This window comes from Oryctolagus cuniculus, chromosome 3, assembly GCF_051225735.1.
Source record: "Oryctolagus cuniculus isolate XC-2025 breed Fujian yellow rabbit chromosome 3, ASM5122573v1, whole genome shotgun sequence".
NCBI lineage: Eukaryota > Metazoa > Chordata > Mammalia > Lagomorpha > Leporidae > Oryctolagus > Oryctolagus cuniculus.
Genome location: NC_142869.1, coordinates 28,855,637 through 28,877,291, shown reverse-complemented (window position 1 = coordinate 28,877,291; position 21,655 = coordinate 28,855,637). Strand labels below are relative to the sequence as shown.

Below are 21,655 nucleotides of genomic sequence, written 5' to 3'. Positions count from 1 at the left end.
ACAGTTATATTACAACTTGCCATCAGTTCAACATTTTGAGACAGCTCACATGATCTCTGCCCCAGTGTAGACATGCTTTTTCAAGAAAAATTAATATGCACCTAATCAGAATTTGACTTTATCTATACCTCATCACCTGTCACTTTTGTCACAGAAGTTTGCCTTGTTTAAACTAGGAAAATAGATCAAGTGTCCAGAGTTAAGATTATATAATGAATTATATTTTCAGTGTCTGATGGTGTGTGTGTGATGTTTTGCCTCAACATTTTTTGTCTTTCATCAAAGACAGGCTTTCCTTTACTTGATTAGGTTCTTTAGTTAATTATCAGAGGCGCTGGGTGATTTCTGACTCTTCTAACCTCCTCCACCTTCTAACCTAACAGAATACTACCCATCAGATGACATTCCAAATGCTTTTAAAGGAAATCTTTCACTCAGAGCATTTATTTTGAAGCAAAGAGTGAAAACTTCTCATTTTGAGAGATGAATAGATGAATGAAGAAGGAGGTTATTGGATAAAAAAATTGTAAGTATGTTGTATTTTTACCTGTATTTTGTGCTGAGATTACAAAGATGAAAAATTTTTGGCTTTCTATACTTGATCTTTGTATTGTGCTGTGACAAGTTAAAGCATATTTTAAAGTTGTAAAGCTCAATTCAGTTCTGCATTTTAGAAACTCTACTGTTGCCAGTTGTTAACAGTACAATAGCTACTTGTTCAATGGCAACGTACAGAATTTAAGAGGGGAAAAAAGGGAAAGGCAATTCTATGTTGATTCTATCGCTACCCAGCAGGAGAACCAGAGCTGATAATTCTAACCAACTGGAGTTTCAGTAAGCCTTGACTTGAGTCTTTCATGTTGAGTTAGTGTTTCTTCCCAATCATATTTGAAATTGCTTCTGTGGATAAACCAGAAGACCTACATAAAGTTATGTAATTCATATATACTATGCTAAGTACTTTAACATACACAGTAATGAAAATACTTACTTATATTTTAATTCAATTGACCTTCTTCATAATTAAGTGGCCTTAAGAAGTTATCTCTTTGTGTGTTATACTAGGCACTGTTGCATATTGGACCCAACATATTAGAGTGAAGTTGGATTGTTGCTCTGCATCACTACTGCCAAGAGGAATGTATTTATACTTACAACTTTAAGGAGTCTCAGCATCTATCTGAAGCGTACTAACAAAATATATGATTATTTTGTTCAATAAAAATAATTCCATTTTCTTCTAATGTAGATGTTCTGGACATACTGTTTGAAAATGCTTCCTCTGCAGACTTTCTTTGTCATGGAGACTCTGGCTACAATAATCGCCGGGTTTCTGTGATGAAATGAACGGATGTATTGGATGCAAACATTGGGTCCTCAAATATTTCATGAAATGAATTCTAGTCTCTACACTTTTCCTCCTCCTCTATTTTCTCAAATGCAGTAAACTTAGTAAGAATCATGCAACACTGTACAGCAAATGTTCAGTTATGAGTATATAAAAGATATAAAAATAACACTCTCATTATCTCAAATCCTTAACCTTTAATACCAGACTGAAATCTCCTCAATTATATAACCGTGCCATTTATATTTCCCAAGATATATCAAGGTTTATCTGCCTATAAAATCCCATCAGTAATTAAACTTTAGGACATTTTTCAATCCTGGGTGTAATTGGATAAATGGATGATCTTTCTCTTCTCTGCAGACAGCAGTATTGTAGTTAAGAATAGGGACAATGTAGATCGGAAACTATCAAAAATAGTTTCCAAGAGACTGGTAGACATCCACGTCTCTCTTCACACTGCAGAGATCAAAAACAGATCTTGTCTTATAACAGAGGTTGTAGTATCTTATGCTCAGGGACACTGGAGTATCCTGTTGTGGCCTGGCATTAAAACAAATTCATTGGAGTTCTTCTGTGTGACTGCAGGCTCGACTTTTGTTTATTATTGTTATATTTTATTTGTATAGATATCCTGCTGTGCTCCGTGCTATAAATAGTGATGTTTTTATTGTTAGTACTATACACTTAATAAAGCTGCAGTTTTCCTGGCAATTAATTGTGCTGACAATCAATGCTAGGCTGCAGGCAGTGTGTTTATGTGCTGAGCTTTTGATGAGTGACGCCCTAAGAAGTCTGGCTGTCAGAATTAAATGCACTGCTCAGCCATAAAGCCAAACTCTGTTCTTGCTTTGACCAAATGGCAGTTGACTACAGAGTGTGCCTAAGCCTGGTTTAGCTTGTAAAGTAGAGAATATTTGGTCGCCTTTAATCAATAAGTTTAGACATGTATTTAGGATAAAATAGCATGATGAAATTAGTCATATTTGCTTTTCTCAGAGTACGGTCCATTTTTTATATCATTTCCTTCATTTGAAGTACTCTAGGAGCTTTATGAAAGCTTCCTTCCAACCAGATGTTAAGGATACACATACATATTATGGAGTACATATATATATGTATATAGTATATGTTTATTTATTTATTTTTAAAATAAATTACATTAGACTGAATGTTGGTAATAGTTTTTTAATGATTTATTTATTTATTTATTTGAACCTCAGAGTTACACAGAGAGAGAAGGAGAGTTAGAAAGAGAGAGAGAGAGAGAGAGGTCTTCCATCAGCTGCTTAACTCCCCAGATGGCTGCAATGGCCGGAGCTGCGCTGATCTGAAGCCAGGAGCCAGGAGCTTCCTCTGGGTCTCCCACGCAAGTGCCAGGGCCCAAGGACTTGGGCCATCTTCTGTTGCTTTCCCAGGCCATAGCAGAGAGCTGGATCGAAAGTGGAGCAGCCGGGACTCGAACCGGCAGCCATATGGGCTTCTGGCACTGCACGTGGTGGCTTTACCACAATGCCGGCCTCTATATATGTTTATATATATATAAATATTTTCAACTTACTAAGTTAAATTTCCTGTGTTCAACATGGATGATGACTTCATATTTTTATCCTCATGCTTTTTCTTCTTCCATGTACTAAACAATATCCTTCTAGAAGATTTGACTTCACATCCTGATTCACTATGTGTTTAATCCTTGTACTATAGTTTTAGCAGTATAGGATCTAAGGGTTCAAGATTAGAATGGGAATGGACAACTCAGTAAATAACTTTCAGCAACTCTTGTGGGTTTTGCTCAGTACAAATCTGCATACAAAATATAAAAGTCAGCTATGATTTTAACAATCTTAAAATTTCCAGAAGTGCTTACTAGGATTTCCCTCAAAGTATCATAAATAATAGTAGAAATCAGTCTTTTCTTATTAACATTTCAGAATAAATGAACATACAAAACAGAATTTCTACTTATTTCCAAGCATAGATTTGAATGAAATGTATCATTTCGGGCACATAATCCATTTTTAATAATAGAAATTATGCTGAGCTCATATTTGCATCATTTCATTATAGGTTTTAAACTTTTTCTATATATATATATATATATATATATATATATAATCCCAGTTTTATATGAAGTTATTTGCAGGTCCTAACAATTTTTGAGAACAAAGTAGATTCAGAATAAACACTAAAATATTGGTGACTGACTAACTAAACCAAAAAATAAGTAGGCAATAAAATTATTAGGCCTATTGTTGTATAATACCTTATAATTTCCTCTTGCAGAGTTTGAACTGAGAATTAAAAACCATCCATAAGAGATTTCTAATTTTTGTTTAGAGAAACTGAGAGTTGGAAAGAACATTGCTCTCAACTATGCAACAAAAAAATGTGAAAAACATCAAGTTTTATGAATTTTCTTTTTTTCATGTTTTCAATACATAATCCAGTGAATTTCAGAATATGTCTAAACATATGTTTGCACCATTCCAAACAAGATATTGAATATTGCTACTCTTTTTTTGAAAAGAAAAGTTCTACCAAACTATATTTGCAGCAATACTGGTACAGGCATTCCTTTTTCTTTCTTTCTTTTTCTTCACCACTGAACACTCTATGATCTCCATCCACATACTGGACCTTCAAATTCTCCCACTGTGATTTCTCTACAGGTTGTGGTTCTATGCTGTTTTGCCTCGAAATCCTGGTACCAGGTGCTACAGCTCCTATGAGCTTTACACCTCCCTAATGGGCCTTACACCCTGGGCAGTGGGTGAGGGTGATGACCCCACCCCTCTGTTCTGTTCCCTTTTTCTTGTTGTCAGACTTATGTGATACCGGGGACTCCTCTATCCACAAGTCCAACCTCTCAGGCTGCTATGGGAGTCTCCTCGTCCCACATTCCGTCTATCTACCCTCAACTGTCTCCTGAATAATCTCACTCCTCTCCAATTGGCCCCGAATCTTAAATGCCATCGGCTCATCTTTCTCTACAATCAGGCAAAGCCCATGTTCAACCCTGACAACCAGTCCAAACAGCTGCTTAATGTCATGCTTGATCATGACATTATTCGGGATCTCTACCACTTCTGTGAGCATTCAGAAAAGTGGGAGGAGATTCCCTATGTCCAAACCTTCTCCTATATTCATTCTAAAACTTCTCTTTACACCTTGAGTTCTTCTGCCCAGGTTCTCTCTACTTCCAAAGCTCCCAGGAAAAATCCAGAACCCCCTTTCTACTTTTGATCCTACAGGCAAGCCTCCTCCTTACTGCTCCCTAGGCCCACTGCAGGCACTAACACAGCCTCCTCCCATTCAGGGATATCAAAATGTGGTGTCTGTTTCTACTCCCCTTGCTTCCTATTTACCTCCATCTCAACCACAACAACAACTCTTGTCTCAACATTCACCTCCTTTTGTCCCACTGAGCCAGTAAACTGTCCTGCCTTGCTGCCACAATCCCAGACCCCATATCCCCCACCTCCTACTCCTAGCCCCCGAGTCACTTACTCTCAAATGGCAGCTAGGGAGCCTGTCTCCATGTTACCTCTACAGGAGATGATGGAGGTGGAGGGCATAGTCAAGGTCTACATTCCTTTCTCACTGAGTGACCTGTCACAAGTCACACAAAAACTAGGTTGTTTTACCTCTAGCCTCACCTTCTACATTAAAAAAAAACTTCAATAACTAACTTAGTCCTATGAATTAACCTTTCATGATGTTTCTATGATCCTTTCTAACACCCTCCTCCCAGAGGAGCAAAGACGAGTTGGGAACATGCCCATTTCCTGGCCAAGGAGATCCATCAAACAGACCTAACCCACCTCATACCATAGGTGCAAATGCAATCCCGGTGCAAATGCAATCCCTGAACAAGAACTCAACTGGGATTATTACTCTCCTAATGATGTCACTCCAGAAATCATTTTATTATTTGTTTTCTGGCAGGATTCAAAAAGTACACCAGGACTAAGAACCAAAGGAATCATATAAACAAGAATAGTGTCTGCAAATACTAGCTGATAGAATCAAAAAGGGAGAGAACGATCCAACATGGGAAGTGAGATATACAACAGACCCATAGAATGGCAGATGTCCTAAACAGCACTCTGGCCTCAGAATCAGCCCTTAAGGCATGCAGATCCGGCTGAAAAGCCCATGAGACTATTTCAGGCATGGAAAGCCAAGACACTCTGGGGAAAAAAAAAAAAAAAAAAAAAAAAAAAAAAAAAAAAAAACAACCCTAACTGAAAGATCTCCACGAGTCAGATCCCAGTGGAAAGAATGGGTCATCAAAGAACGAGGTACCTTTCTCTGAAGGGAGGAGAGAACTTCCACTTTGACCATGGCCTTGTCTAAATATGATCAGAGTCGGTGAACTCAGGGGGCTTCCATAGCCTTGGCAGCTCATGACAAGAGCCTAGGGTGATTACTGATGCCATAAACAGGAGTGTCAATTTGTAAAGTCAACAACAGGAGTCACTATGCACTTACTGCTCATGTAGGATCTCTGTCCTTAGTGTGCTGTACATTGAGATTTAATGCTATAACGAGTACTCAAACAGTATTTTTCACTTTATGTTTCTGTGTGGGAGCAAACTGTTGAAATCTTTACTTAATGTATGCTAAACTGATCTTCTGTATATAAAGAGAATCGAAAATGAATCTTGATGTGAATGGAAGGGGAGAGGGAGTGGGAAAGGGGAGGGTTGCGGGTGGGAGGGACGTTATGGGGGGCAAGCCATTGTAATCCATAAGCTGTACTTTGGAAATTTATATTCATTAAATAAAAGTTAAAAAAATATCACTAACAGATTCAATGTTCTTTGTAGATATAATTCTAATAATAGAAATAATTAATTTTAATTGATGATTTCAATAATCTTCTCAAAGTAATTCATAGGATATGGAAAGTCAGTAAGAGTTTAGACGATCTGAGTAACATTATCAAGCAAGTTGACATAATTGAAATCTATACAACACTTCATGAAAGAACAGTGGTATGCACTGTTTTCAACTGCACATGGGAAATTCACCAAAAGAGTTCCTGTTGTAGGACATAAAATAATATAATATTTAATAAGTTTAAAGTATCTACCTTTGTTCACTAATGTTTATGGAAAATTATATAGTATATGTCACATAGCAGTCACTGAATATTTCAGTAATTGTGTTCATGTAGAAAATAATGATCCAATTTATAACAGAATTGATATTGAGAAGTTCTTGTTAAACCGATTTCTGTGAACTCTAGCCCAAGCAAGAAATAAGAAAGTGCAAATTTTGGAAAATTAGAATGTGACAGATAATATAACCAATAATATGTAAGAAAGTGTGGTGATCAGGATCAAATGCTATACTTTGTGTTCTTCACAGCATAGTTATCTTTGTCCCAATCTCATTGGAAACAGTAGTTACAACATGACTTAGATCTTTTTCTAGGCATGCCAATGGATTTATTAGCTGGAAGATAACACAAAGGTTATTAAGATCACCATGTCATAAAATTTAATGCAAGAGTGATTTCAATAGGATAAAACTGGTCTTTCTAGGTTTACTGTAAACAAATGTGTAATTTATGAGCTACATTTGCATTTTAAAATGGACAGTATATTGGCTCAACTGCGATATTAGTTATTAGTGAGGCATACCACAAAACCAAGCTGTGGCAGGATACCCTAGGGCACCTTCTCCATCACGTAGAGATCATCTGTCACTTTGAAACTCAAATATGTTTCCATTTGGGAAAGAAACACTTAGGAAGCTTGTTGCCTGATATCGATATTGGTGCTACTCTGGCAGCTGTTTCTTCTCTTGTGCAATTATTAGTAGCATTCACTGTTTGGAATAATGAGTATTTCATGAAAATATCTTTGACAATTTTGCCTTTGTGTTAACTTTTTATTGTAAAATTTGAGTTATGTAGAAAAATAAACATAACAAATTTTAAAAGTGATTAAATACTTATTTTGAATATATAGCAACTTCTTTTAGTTTTATGAATGAGTTTATTGAACACTTAGAAATCTTGAATAATTTTCATATTTTCAAAGCTGTATTGGATCATGATTAAAAGGGTTAAAGCTTCCCTTTTCTGCCTACAAAGTTATCATTATTTTGGGAAAAAAGTGACAAAGTGTGCAGATAAGAAAACAATTATCAAAAGTAGATATAGGTATCTAAAATAAAATTTTATCCAAGACAATAACCAAAACCTATTTTAAAAGTATAATGGAAAAATATACCATTCATGATAAGTACAAAAGCACAAAATGAACAGGAGAAAATTGAACAAGAAATGGATAGAATATGTGAAGGAAACAGTTTTTCTGAATAACATAAAATAGTTGAATAAGTGCAAAGTTATGCCATCTCCTAGAAACTAATGTAGAGATACAGAAAATTACTCATTCTCTCCCCCAAATATATTCTAATATACAATTATGATCAAATTTTCAAAGGATTTCAGGAGTTACTGAATAGCATGAACTAAAAATTCATCTGTAAGCATGACTAGGAAAATATATTAAAGGATATTATGCAAGTAAAGGATAATGAAGTGGGGGAAGAGGAGACAGTATTCTCTGTCTATTAAATGAAAGTATAGAGTTCTAACTGAAGAAAATGTGGGAAAAACTAGTGAAAAGACCGGTTAAATGATTTTTTAAAAGAAAAGAAATATTAATTATATATATTTTGAGTATTTGTAATCTGATAGTTATTTTTATAAGTGAATGAGAACAAGAAAATTTATAATGTTAAGTGTTGAGATACTTGGTTAACTTTTGGAAACATTTTTTAAAAGGCTTTAAACTTACTTTTCGCAATGAAATTACTACCAGGTGTTTTATACTATAATAAAAAACAGTTTATTATCCATAGAATTATTAAAAATGTCCTGGATACTTGCAACTCTGAATGCATAAGCAAAATGGAAATTGTATGTATGACAAAATAATAACTAGTAATAACACAATAATAACACAAATAATGCTTTTGTTGGTCTTAAAATACCACTCCCCATGCTGAAAGAAAATTAACAGCCCTGGGGTGGGAGGTAGAGGCTTGCAACATACATGACCAAGTTGTTTTCTATTTTATCAAGAATATTTTTTTAATGAAACAGTATTTTATCTTTAAAAAAATTTTTTTGACAGGTAGAGTGGACAGTGAGAGAGAGAGACAGGGAGGAAGGTCTTATTTTTCCATTGGTTCACCCCCCAATGGCCGTTGCGGCCGGCGCACTGTGCTGATCTGAAGCCAGGAGCCAAGTGCTTCCCCTAGTCTCCCATGCGGGTGCAGGGCCCAAGCACTTGGACCATCCTCCACTGCACTCCTGGGCCACAGCAGAGAGCTGGAGTGGAAGAGGGGCAGCCAGGACAGAATCCGACGCCCCAACCAGGGCTAGAACACGGTGTGCCGGCACCGCAGGTAGAGAATTAGCCTGTTGAGCCACAGCGCCAGCCTCTTTTAAAAATTTCAACACATATATAAAAATTATGTATATTTATGGGGAACTATGGGATGTTTTAATATATGTACACATTGTGTAATATCCAAACAGGGTAAGTTATTTATTCTTTGAAGCATTTAATATTTTTGTAGCATAAGCATTCTAAAGTTTTTTTTTTAATAAAGATAGAGTCCATTATTTATAGTCACCCTACTGCTCAACAGAAATCCAAAGCTTCTTTTTTTTTAAGATTTTATTTATTTATTTGAGAGGTAGTGTTACAGACAGTGAGGAGAGGGAGAGACAGAGAGAAAGGTCTTCCATCCGTTGGTTTACTCTCCAATGGTTGCAACGACCGTAGCTTTGCCAATCTGAATCCAGGAGCCAGGTGCTTCTTCCAGGTCTGTCATGTGGGTGCAGGGGCCCAAGGAGTTGGGCCATCTTCCACTGCTTTCCCAGGCCGCAGCAGAGAGCTGGATTGGAAGAGGAGCGGCAGGGACTAGAACCGGCACCCATATGGGATGCTGCCTCCACAGGTGGAGGATTAACCTACTGCGCCATGGTGCCGGCCCCTCCAGAGCTTCTTACCCCATCTAGTTACAGCCTAGTATCCATCTATCCATCTTCACCTCTCCTTCCCCATTTGCTTCCCCATCCTCTGGTAACCTGCATTGTGTTTTTAACTTCTGTGACATTACCTGTTTTTTAGATTCTACATATGAGTGATATTATTTAATATTTGTCTCTCTGTGCTTGGTTTATTTTATTTAACATAATGATCTCCTATTCCTTCTTCATAATTGAATAATATTTCACTGTGTATATATACATACCTTTTTTTTAATCCACTCATTAGTGAGTGAACACTTACATTATTTCTACTTCTTGGCAGGTGTGAACAGTGCTTCAATGAACATGGAACTGCACATGTATTCCAAAGATGGACTGAATCTCTTTTTTTCTCCTCATTTCTAAGTGGGGTTCTACTTAGTAGCAGAAAATTATGAAATAATAATAATAAGGTCAATATGAGGTGATGGACATTCCTTTCAGATTTATATTTTAATACACAAAGCTCAAAATTATCAATTGAATCTCTTAACTGGTAAGATTTTAGATGAAATCACATAAAGATTAAAAAATAAAAATCAGCTCATAGATACATGTTGAGAGATTGGATTAACTTTTTAGACAGCTCATCTTGATTTCTTATATAGCTCCTTTGATTTATTTCTGATTTCCAGGGATTTCTCTGTTTATGTAATGCTCAACCCAGAATTTATTTTGTTTTTTTTTGGACAGGCGGAGTTAGACAGTGAGAGAGAGAGAGAAAGGTCTTCCTTTTTCCATTGGTTCACCCAAAAAATGACCGCTATGGCTGGCGCACTGCACCGATCTGAAGCCAGGAGTCAGGTGCTTCCTCCTGGTCTCCCATGCAGGTGCAGGGCCCAAGCACTTGGGCCATCCTCCACTGCACTCCTGGGCCACAGCAGAGAGCAGGACTGGAAGAGGAACAACCGCGACAGAACCGGCGCCCCAACCGGGACTAGAACCCATGGCGCTGGCGCCACAGGTGGAGGATTAGCCAAGTGAGCTGCAGCACCAGCCCAACCCTGAATTTTTTTTTAAAACACCAATGATTTTGGAAATTCCTTCTTACTAGCCCACCCACCCAATGAGAGAGAACAGTTTTAGGAGAACAAGAGTTGTCACATCACAGAGGGAAAACAGGACACAAAGATCGAACATCACAAGTAAGAAGCTCAAGTTCAATACATTACAGTGTATAATAATGCATAGTACGCTATAATGAACATGTTATAAAAAAGATACAATAAAAAAAGATACAATAACATCTTAGGAAAACCTCTGAATGGACAGACACTCGACAATTCTGTTAAATATATGGACTATAACAAAGCCATAGGCTTTGACTAAATTGCATCCTTTTGTAAAATTCTCTGATTTTTTCCTCTTGGTCTTCTGTTACCCTTTCTGTAGGTATCTTCTTCAACTCTTTCACTTTCATGGTTTGTAGTTTGTTTAGGGCTTGCTTCTGCATTTGAATCCTTCTCTAAATTATACCAATAGAGTTGTCACAGTTAATTTAAGAAGGTCATTTGATGTTAAGTGTGTCCTCAGAATCAGACTCAATGAAAGTCTTCTCTCTTCTAATTCAAACTCAGGTGTTCTGCACCTAGAATTCTTCAACTGAAATTTATTGCCTTGGAACAGTATCTCTCTGTTCAGTGTAGTGAAGTTCAGATTGTACTCTGATCAAGTCAGGTGGATATGTGATGCTGTGGGATCTGAGGAAATCAAAAAGATGACATTTTAAACTTCTACAGGTTCCTGTGAGATCAAAATCATCACTAGCAAATATTAGCATAGATTCTCTTCCCTCAGGACATTTACTATTCTTTTTTTTTTTCAAAGAAACTTTTAATTTAGGGAATACAAGCTTCAAGCATTTTGTAAGTCAACTTTTGTAATACAGTGATTCTTCCCACCATAACCGTTCTCCACCCACACTCCCACCGCTCCTTCTCTTCTCTCTCCCATTTTCAGTCGCATTCTCCATTGAGATCTATTTTTGATTAACTTTATACACAGAAGACCAATTCTATACTGAGTAAATTATTTAACAATTTGCACACACACACACACACACACAAATTGTTCCTCAATAGTCGAGACAAGGGCTGTTCAATGTTGTTGCATCTTAAAGTTAATTTCACTTGTTTTTTTAAAGAAACTTAATTAACTTTAAAGAAGCAACCAGGAAGGATACATCTTTCCTGAGTACTTATACATAATTATAATAAAACTCTTTGAGGACAGAGTTCCTGCATCGTAAGTTAGTACACAGTAACTCATGTTGTTAATTTAACAGTTAACAGATTTATGTGTGATGTCAGTGATCACCTGAGGCTCTTGACATGAACTGCCTAGGCTATGGAAGCCTTTTTTTTAAAATATTTATTTATTTATTGGAAATAGAGAGTTACAGAGAGGCAGAGGCAGAGTGAGAGAGATGGAGGACTTCCATCTGCTGGCTCACTCCCCAGATGGCTGCAATGGCTGGAACAGCGCCAATTCCAATCCAGGAGCCATGATCTTCTTCCAGGTCTCCCACAGAGGTGCAGGTGCCCAAGGACTTGGACCATTTTCTCAGGCCATAGCAGAGCACTCAATTAGAAATGGAGCAGCCAGGACTCTATCTGGCGCCCATGTGGGATGCCAGCACTGCGGGGGTTGGATTTGATCACTACACCACAGCACCAGCCACTATGTAAACCCGTTGAATCCACAAACTCTGTCAGTATTTAGGCAAAGCCATAATCAACGTGGAAGTTCTCTTCTTCCTTCATAAAAAAGTACTTCCTTCTTTGATGGCCACTTCTTTCCACTGAGGTCTCACCCACCAAGGTCCTTCATGTAAGACATTTTTTACCATGGTATCTTAGTTTTCCATGCCTCAAATACTCTCAAAGACATTTAAACTAGATCAGAATGCCTTAAGGGCTGATTTTGAGGTCAGAGTGTTATTTAAAATGATTGTCATTCTATGAGTCTGCTGTGTTGACTGCTTCCCATGTTAGAACATTCACTCCTTTTTAATTCTACCCATCATATCACCAGACACATAATCCTATCTATATGTTCAGAATAAAACTTAAGATGGTATTTTTACCACCTTGCTTAAGGGGATTTGGGGCCCCATGGCTAGTTTATAAATTGTATCCTTAGAAGTAAGTCTTTAGAAACATATGCTGAGATATAAAGCTTTACAGTAACTAACTTCATGCACTTCATAATTACAATATTAGAAACCAGGAGATTCTTCCCACTGTGACTTCCCTCCCTTCCATTTTCCTACCCCTCTTCTTCCTCGTTCTCTTATTCCCACTTTTAGTTTTTAGTGAGATATATTTTCAATTGACATTATACACATATGTTCAAGTCATTGCTTCTCCCAGTGTCAATTTCACTTCTATAGATTGCCTTTTAAGTGCTCTATTAGTTATCACGGGTCAGGGAAAACATATTGTATTCGTCCCTTTGGAACTGGCTTATTTCACTAAGTATGATGTTTTCCAGATTCATCCATCTTGTTGACTGGATTTCATTTTTTTTTTTTTTTACCGCCAAGTAGTATTCCATGGTGTGCATATCCATAATTTCTTTATCTGGTCTGCAGTTGATGGAAATTTGCATTCATTCCATGCCCTTGCTATCATGAATTGAGCTGCAATAAATATGGGGGTACAAATAACACTTTTTATGCTGATTTAATTTCCTTTGGGTAGATTCCCAGGCTTAGAATGGCTGGGTCATATGGTAGGTCTATATTCAGATTTCTGAGGTATCTCCACACTGTCTTCCATAGTGGTTTTAACAGTTTACATTCCCACCAACAGTAGATTAGGGTACTTTTTTTTCCCCACATCCACACCAGCATTTTCTCTTTGCTGATTTCTGTATGAAAGATACTCTAACTGGGGTGAGGTGAAACCTCATTGTGGTTTTGATTTGCATTTTCCTGACAACTAGTGATCCTGAGCATTTTTTCATGCATCTTTTGGTCATTTGGATTTCCTTTCTGAAAAAATATTTAAGTCCTGTGTCCATTTCTTAACTGGGTTGTTTGTTTTGCTGTTTTTTAGTTTCTTTATCTCTTTACATACTTTGGTTCTTAATCCTTTATCAGTTTCATAGTTTGCAAGTAATTTCTCCCATTCTGTCAGTTGTCTCTTCACTTTGCTGAGTGCTTCTTTTGCAGTGCAGAAGCTTCTCATTTTGATGTAATATCATTTGTCAATCTTGGTTTTGATTGATTGTGCCTCTGGGGTCTTTTCCAAGAATTCTTTGCCTGTACCAATGTGTTTCAGGGTTTCCTCAAATATTATCTAATAACTTGATGATATCGGATGGTAGATTAAGGGCTTTAATCCATTTTTAGTGAATTTTTCTTTCTAAGGTATAAGATGGGGTCTTGCTTTATACTTTTGCATATATAAATCCAGTTTTCCTGGCACCATTTGTTGACGAAACTGTCCTCACTCCTGGGATTGGTTTTAGCTCCTTTGTCAAATATAAGTTGGTTGTAGATGCTTGGATAAATGTCAGGCATTTCTATTCTGTTCCATTGGTCTATCCATCTGTACTTGTGCCAGCACCAGGTTTTATTTATTATAACTGTCCTGCAGTATGTCTTAAAATGTGGTATTGTGACAACTCTGGCTTTGTTTTTGGTGTATAAAATTGCTTTAGCTATTTGGGGTCTACTGTGTTTCCATAAACAATTTTAGCATCATTTTTTCTAAATGTGAGAATCATGTCCTTGATATTTAAACATTGAATCTATAAATAATTTAGAAGTATGGATATTTGATGATATTGATCATTCAATCCATTGACATGGAAGATTTTTCCATTTTTTCGTACCTTCTTCTATTTCTTTCTTTGATGTTTTCTAATTCTTATTATAGAGATCTTTGACATACTTGGTTAAATTTATTCCAAAGTATTTGAATATTTTGTGACTATTATGAATTACATTGATCTTAGAAGTTCTCTCTCAGCAGTGGCATTGTCTCTGTATACAAAGACTGTTGATTTTTGTGTATTGATGTTATATCCTGCTATATTACTAACATCTTCTATGAGTTCCAATAATCTCTTAGTGGAGTCTTCTGTGTCTCCTATATATAGAATCATGTCATCTGCAAATAGGGATACTTTGACTTCCTCCTTCCCAATTTGTATCATTTTTATTTCTTTTTGTTTTCTAATGACTCTGGCTAAAACTTCCAGGACTATCTTTTTTATTTATTTAAGATTTATTTATTTATTTCAAAGTCTGAGTTACACTGACTGAGAAGGAGTGGCAGAAAGAGAGAGAGAGAGTGAGAGAGGGAGAGAGAGAGAGAGAGAGAAGTCTTCTATCTGCTGTTTCACTCTCCAATTGGCTGCAATGGCCAGAGCTGTACTGATCCAAAGCCAGGAGCCAGGAGCTTATTCTGGGTCTCCCATGTTGGGGGAAAGGGGCTCAAGACTTGGGCCATCTTCTACTGCTTTCCTAAGCCATAGCAGAGACCTGGATCAGAAGAGGAACAGCTGGTACTCCAAACGGTGTGCATATGGGATGCTGGCACTGCAGGTGGCTGTTTAACGTGCTATTCCACAGCACTGGACCCTCAGGACTATCTTGCATAACAATGGTGAGAATGGACATCCTTGTCTAGTTCCTTTTTATTGTGTTGAGGAATGTTCCTTCTAAACCCAATTTGCTTAGGGTTTTCATCATTAAAGTGTGTTGCATTTTGTCAAGTGTTTTCTCTGCATGTATTTAGGTAATCATATGGTTTTTGTTCTTCAATTTTTAATGTAATATATCATTTTGATTTGCAAATGAACTATCCTTGCCTACCAGGGATAAATCCCAGTTGGCTGGGTGAATGATCTTTCTGATGTGTTTTTGGATTTAATTGGCTAGAATTTTGTTGATTATTTTTGTGTCTATGTTCATCAGGGAAATTGGTCTGTAGTTCTCTTTCTCTGTGTCATCTTTTTTGGGTTTAGGAATTAAGGTGTCACTGGGTTCAAAGAAAGAATTTGGGAGGATTCCGTCTCTTTCAATTGTTTTGAATAGCTTGAGAAGAAATTGGAGTTATTTCTTCTCTAAGAATTACCTTTTTCCTAGGGCCAGTGCATTGGCACAGTAGGTTAATCCTCTGCCTGCAGTGCCAGCATCCCATATGGACACTGGTTCTAGTCCTGGCTGCTCCTCTTCCAATCAGCTCTCTGCTGTGGCTTGGGAAAGCAGTAAATGATAGCCCAAGTAATCAGGCCCCTGCACCCACATGGGAGACCTGGAAGAAACAACTGGCTCCTGCCTTTGGATTGGCGCAGATCTGGCTGCTGTGGCCATTTGAGGAGTGAACCAACGGAAGGAAGACCCTTCTCTCTGTCTCTCCCTCTCACTGTATGTAACTCTACCTCTCAAATAAGTAAATAAAAAAAAATCTTTAAAAAAATTACCTTTTTCCCATATCCTTGCCAACACTTGTTTTTTTGTTTTTTTGTTTTTGTTTTTGGTTTTGGTTTTTTTTTTTTTTTTTTCTTTTCCTTTTTGGTGACAATCTTACTCTAGTGAGATAAGATTTTTGGTTTTAATTTGCATTTCCCTGATGGTAGTGGTACTCAACATTTTCATGTATCTGTTGGCCATATGTATTGCACTGGAGGTTCTAGTTATTCAATACAAAGGTATTTTCCTGGAAGCCATGGAATAAGGATCCATTCCAACTGAAGGTTTTCATAGTGAACCTGACACTGGGATATTGTTCACACACTTTCTCTCTCTAGAAGGAATAATTTTTCCATACTGTGTTCCTTGGAGTTAGGGGAGAGGTGACACAACTTTTCTTCTTGATTTCATCAATGACATTTTTCTTACTGCTATAATAAGATAAGACACTGTGATCTTTCTCTTCATTTCCATAGCTCTGGTGAAGTGGCTTAATGTGTGTATAGCTGCTCACATTGATGTTTTTGTTGAGATGTGTTCACCAAAGACTCTTAGCCACCTGGGTTTCCACTATTATAAAAATATTTATTCATTTATTTCAAAAGTAAAGTGAAAGAGTTGAGAGACAAAAAAAGATAATTTCAGTTCCCTTGTTCACTCCATAAACACCTGCACATACCAGGATTGGGCCATGCTGAAGCCAGAAGCAAGACTTTCCATTTACTATCTGCCATGTGGGTGGCTTGGACTGAAATACCTGAGTCATCATCATCTGCTCAATCCAAGGTGCATTAACGAGAAGCTGGGTTGGAAGCAGAGTAGTCAGGACTTGAACCAGGCATTCTGTCATGGGATCTCAAACAGTATTTAATTTACTGCCCATTAATGCCTCCCCTAAGATTTCTCTTTCAAAAAAAAGATTTATTTATATATCTGAGAAGCAGATTCACAGAGAGAGAGATAGACAAAAAAAGGTCTTCAATCCACTGGCTCACTTCCCAAATGATCGCAACAGCCTGAGCTGGGCCAATCTGAAGCCAGGAGCCTCGGCTGGGTCTCCCATATGGGTGCGGAGACTGGATTCCCAGGCAATTAGCAGAGAGCTGGATCAGAAGTGGAGCAAGTAGGAGGCTTAACTTTCTACTCCAAAAGGCCAGTTCCCAAGTTTTCTTTTTCTTTTTTTTTATTTTTTATTTTATTTTTATTATTATTTTTATTTTTTTGACAGGCAGAGTGGACAGTGAGAGAGAGAGACAGAGAGAAAGGTCTTCCTTTGCCGTTGGTTCACCCTCCAATGGCCGCCGCGGCCAGTGCGCTGCGACTGGCGCTCCGCGCTGATCCGATGGCAGGAGCTAGGAGCCAGGTGCTTTTCCGGGTCTCCCATGGGGTGTAGGGCCCAAGCACTTGGGCCATCCTCCACTGCACTCCCTGGCCACAGCAGAGGGCTGGCCTGGAAGAGGGACAACCGGGACAGAATCCGGCGCCCCGACCGGGACTAGAACCCGGTGTGCAGGCGCCGCTAGGTGGAGGATTAGCCTAGTGAGCCGCGGCGCCGGCCTCCAAGTTTTCTTAAAATCAAAATAACTGTGGTGGGGATTTCCGGCAAGATGGCGGAATAGGAAGGGAGCACACTGATAGTCTGGGGAGAGATAGTTTAATAAAAGTGGAGATACTGCAGGTTCAAGGAAGAGTAGGGGAGGAAACAGCAGAAGAAACTCTTCCGGAACACGTGACTCACAGCGGACCTGCGTGGAGAGCGTGGGAGCCCACAGTTCGGGACATCAGCGGCAGACTCAACACACCAGCGCTGGAAAGCGAGGTGAGCCGAACCTCAATAGCCCGAGACACCGGCAGGCAAGCGGAGAGAGGAGACTAGAGGGAACGACCCCCGGGGGGGGGAAGTTCACAAGGCTAACTGGAAGAGAGAGAGAGAGAGAGAGAGAGAGAAAGGGTGACTAGTACGGACACGGGTTTCTCTCTCTCCGCTCACCTCTCAAGGGCGAGCAAGACAAAGAGCAGGCGCCATCTTGGACATACGTCATAAGCAGAGCGACCTCAGGTCTTCACCGGCCCTGAGCCTAGCAGAAAAACCTGACTCTGGGCGGGGCGAATTAACAGGAGATTAGGACCTAGTAAATTTGTGGTGCTACTGAACTGAGACTGTGAAAAAAGAGACGGTGGGGGAGAGAACTCACGGAATTCACATGAGCACTCTCCAGAGACGCTACAATTCCGTAACTTTGGCAACCCAGTGGGAGGCTGAAGGAGAATTTGAGCCCACTCTGAGGGCCGAACAGATTCCCTGTGGGGATCTTGGGAAAGAGCTTCCGATCTCTGGCTCCTGTGGGTATATCATTTGCCTGCTAACTACCTCCAACTTCGTTCAGCTGTGCAGAATTACTTCCCTTTTGAATCAAAAAAAAAAAAAAAAAGAAAGAAAGAGAGAGAGAGAGAGATTTACCACGCCTAACCTGGGAGTGTCACCTTTGGCACACCAAACAGAGCTCTCAGGCCACACCCATCTCAAGCCCTAAGGCTCCATCAAAAACAGATAGTCCACTTAATCTAGAGTCATAGTATAACAAGAAAAAGCACCACAGTGAAGAAACCAAATATCTCCAATATGCCAAATAACAAACGCAAAAACCGAGGTAATAAAAACAAGGAAGTCACCATGACGCCCTCAAATGAAAAAGACACCCCAATTCAAGATTATGAAGATGATGACATAGAAGAAATGCAAGAAGCAGATCTCAAAAAATTGATAAGAACATTAAGAAGTTCTCAAAAACAAATTCTGGAACTACACAAATCCTTAATGGACAAGATAGAAAATCTCTCTCGTGAAAATGAAATATTAAGGAGGAATCAAAATGAAACGAAACAACTAGTACAACAGGAAACTGTGATAGTGACTGAAGTGAAGAATTCAATAGATCAAATGAAAAACACAATAGAGAGCCTTACAAACAGAATGGGTGAAGCAGAAGAGAGAATATCGGACTTAGAAGACAGAGAACAGGAAAGGATACAGTCAGACCAAAGAAAAGAAGAGGAAATTAGAAATCTAAAACATATTGTCGGGAATCTTCAGGATACTATTAAAAAACCCAACATTCGGGTTCTAGGAGTTCCTGAAGGCATGGAGAGGGAAAAAGGATTAGAAGGCCTTTTTAGTGAAATATTAGCAGAAAATTTCCCAGGTTTGGAGAAGGGCAGTGAAATCCTAGTACAGGAAGCCCACAGAACCCCTAATAAACACGACCAAAAGAGATCCTCACCACGACACGTTGTAATTAAACTCTCCACAGTGAAACATAAAGAAAAGATCCTAAAATGTGCAAGAGAGAAACGTCAGATTACTCTCAGAGGATCTCCAATCAGACTCACAGCTGACTTCTCATCAGAAACTCTATAAGCTAGGAGGGAATGGCGAGATATAGCCCAGGTACTAAGAGAGAACAACTGCCAGCCCAGAATATTATATCCTGCAAAGCTATCATTTGTGAATGAAGGTGAAATAAAGACTTTTCATAACAAACAGAAATTGAAAGAATTTGTTGCCACTCGTCCAGCCCTGCAAAAGATGCTTAAAGATGTGTTACACACAGAAACAAAAAAACACGGTCATCAATATGAAAGAAGGTAAAGGAAGGAAACCAAGGAAGGAAACCTCACAGGAAAGATCACAGGGAATTCAAAGCATATATTAGAACTTATCTTTGGCAAATGGCAGGGCAAAGTTACCACTTATCATTAGTCACTTTGAACGTGAATGGCCTGAACTGTCCAGTTAAAAGACACCGATTGGCTGATTGGGTTAAGGAACAAAACCCATCGATTTGCTGCTTACAAGAAACACATCTTTCCAACAAAGATCCATACAGACTGAAAGTGAAAGGCTGGAAAAAGATATACCATGCCAAAAGAAATGAAAAAAGAGCGGGCGTAGCCATCTTAATATCGGACAACATAAACTTTACCACAAAAACTGTTAAGAGAGACAAAGAGGGACACTATATCATGATTAAGGGATCAATTCAACAGGAAGCTATAACAATTATCAATGTATATGCACCTAACTACAGGGCACCAGTTTATCTAAAAGATTTATTAACGGACTTAAAGGGAGACTTAGACCACAATACAGTAGTACTGGGGGACTTCAATACTCCACTCTCAGAAATAGAGAGATCATCCGGTCAGAAGATCAACAAGGATACAGTAGATTTAAACGACACTATAGCCCAAATGGATCTAACAGATATATACAGAACTTTCAATCCTACAGCTAAAGATTTTACATTCTTCTCGGCAGTACATGGAAGCTTCTCTAGGATTGACCACATACTAGGCCATAAAGCAAGTCTCAGCAAATTCAAAAGAATTAGAATCATACCATGCAACTTCTCAGACCATAAAGGAATGAAGTTGGAAATTAGCAACTCAGGAATCCCTAGAGCATACGCAAACACATGGAGATTGAACAACATGCTCCTGAATGAACAATGGGTCATAGAAGAAATCAAAAGAGAAATCAAAAACTTTCTGGAAGTAAATGAGGATAACAGCACAACATACCAAAACTTATGGGACGCAACAAAAGCAGTGTTAAGAGGAAAGTTTATATCAATAGGTGCCTACATCAAGAAATTGGAAAGACACCAAACAGATGAGCTTTCAATTCACCTCAAGGATCTAGAAAACCTACAGCAAATCAGACCCAAATCTAGTAGGAGAAGAGAAATAATTAAAATCAGAGAAGAAATCAACAGGATTGAATCAAGAAAAACATTACAAAAAATCAGCCAAACGAAGAGCTGGTTTTTTGAAAAAATAAACAAAATTGACACCCCATTGGCCCAACTAACTAAAAAAAGAAGAGAAAAGACCCAAATCAATAAAATCAGAGATGAAAAAGGAAACGTAACAACAGACACCACAGAAATAAAAAGAATCATCAGAAATTACTACAAGGACTTCTATGCCAGCAAACAGGGAAACCTATCAGAAATGGATAGATTCCTGGACACATGAAACCTGCCTAAATTGAACCAGGAAGACATAGAAAACGTAAACAGACCCATAACTGAGACAGAAATTGAAACAGTAATAAAGGCCCTCCCAACAAAGAAAAGCCCAGGACCAGATGGATTCACTGCTGAATTCTACCAGACGTTTAAAGAAGAACTAACTCCAATTCTTCTCAAACTATTCAGAACAATCGAAGAGGGAATCCTCCCAAATTCTTTCTATGAAGCCAGCATCACCTTAATTCCTAAGCCAGAGAAAGATGCAGCACTGAAAGAAAATTACAGACCAATATCCCTGATGAACATAAATGCAAAAATCCTCAATAAAATTCTCGCCAATAGAATGCAACAACACATCAGAAAGATCATCCACCCAGACCAAGTGGGATTTATCCCTGGTATGCAGGGATGGTTTAATGTGCGCAAGACAATCAATGTAATACACCACATTAACAGACTGCAGAAGAAAAACCATATGATTATCTCAATAGATGCCGAGAAAGCATTTGATAAAATACAACACCCGTTCATGATGAAAACTGTAAGCAAACTATGCAAACTATGAAAAACCCACAGCCAACATCCTATTGAATGGGGAAAAGTTGGAAGCATTTCCACTGAGATCTGGAACCAGACAGGGATGCCCACTCTCACCACTGCTATTCAATATAGTTCTGGAGGTTCTAGCCAGAGCTATTAGGCAAGAAAAAGAAATTAAAGGGATACAAATTGGGAAGGAAGAACTCAAACTATCCCTCTTTGCAGATGACATGATTCTGTATTTAGGG

At 38.3% G+C, this 21,655-nt stretch overlaps 1 pseudogene; it reads right to left on the bottom strand.

The window, feature by feature from the left end:
* Positions 1–10,698: 10,698 nt before the first annotated feature.
* Positions 10,699–21,655, bottom strand: part of LOC149127293 (ribosome production factor 2 homolog) — an 81,564-nt pseudogene continuing 70,607 nt past the window's right edge.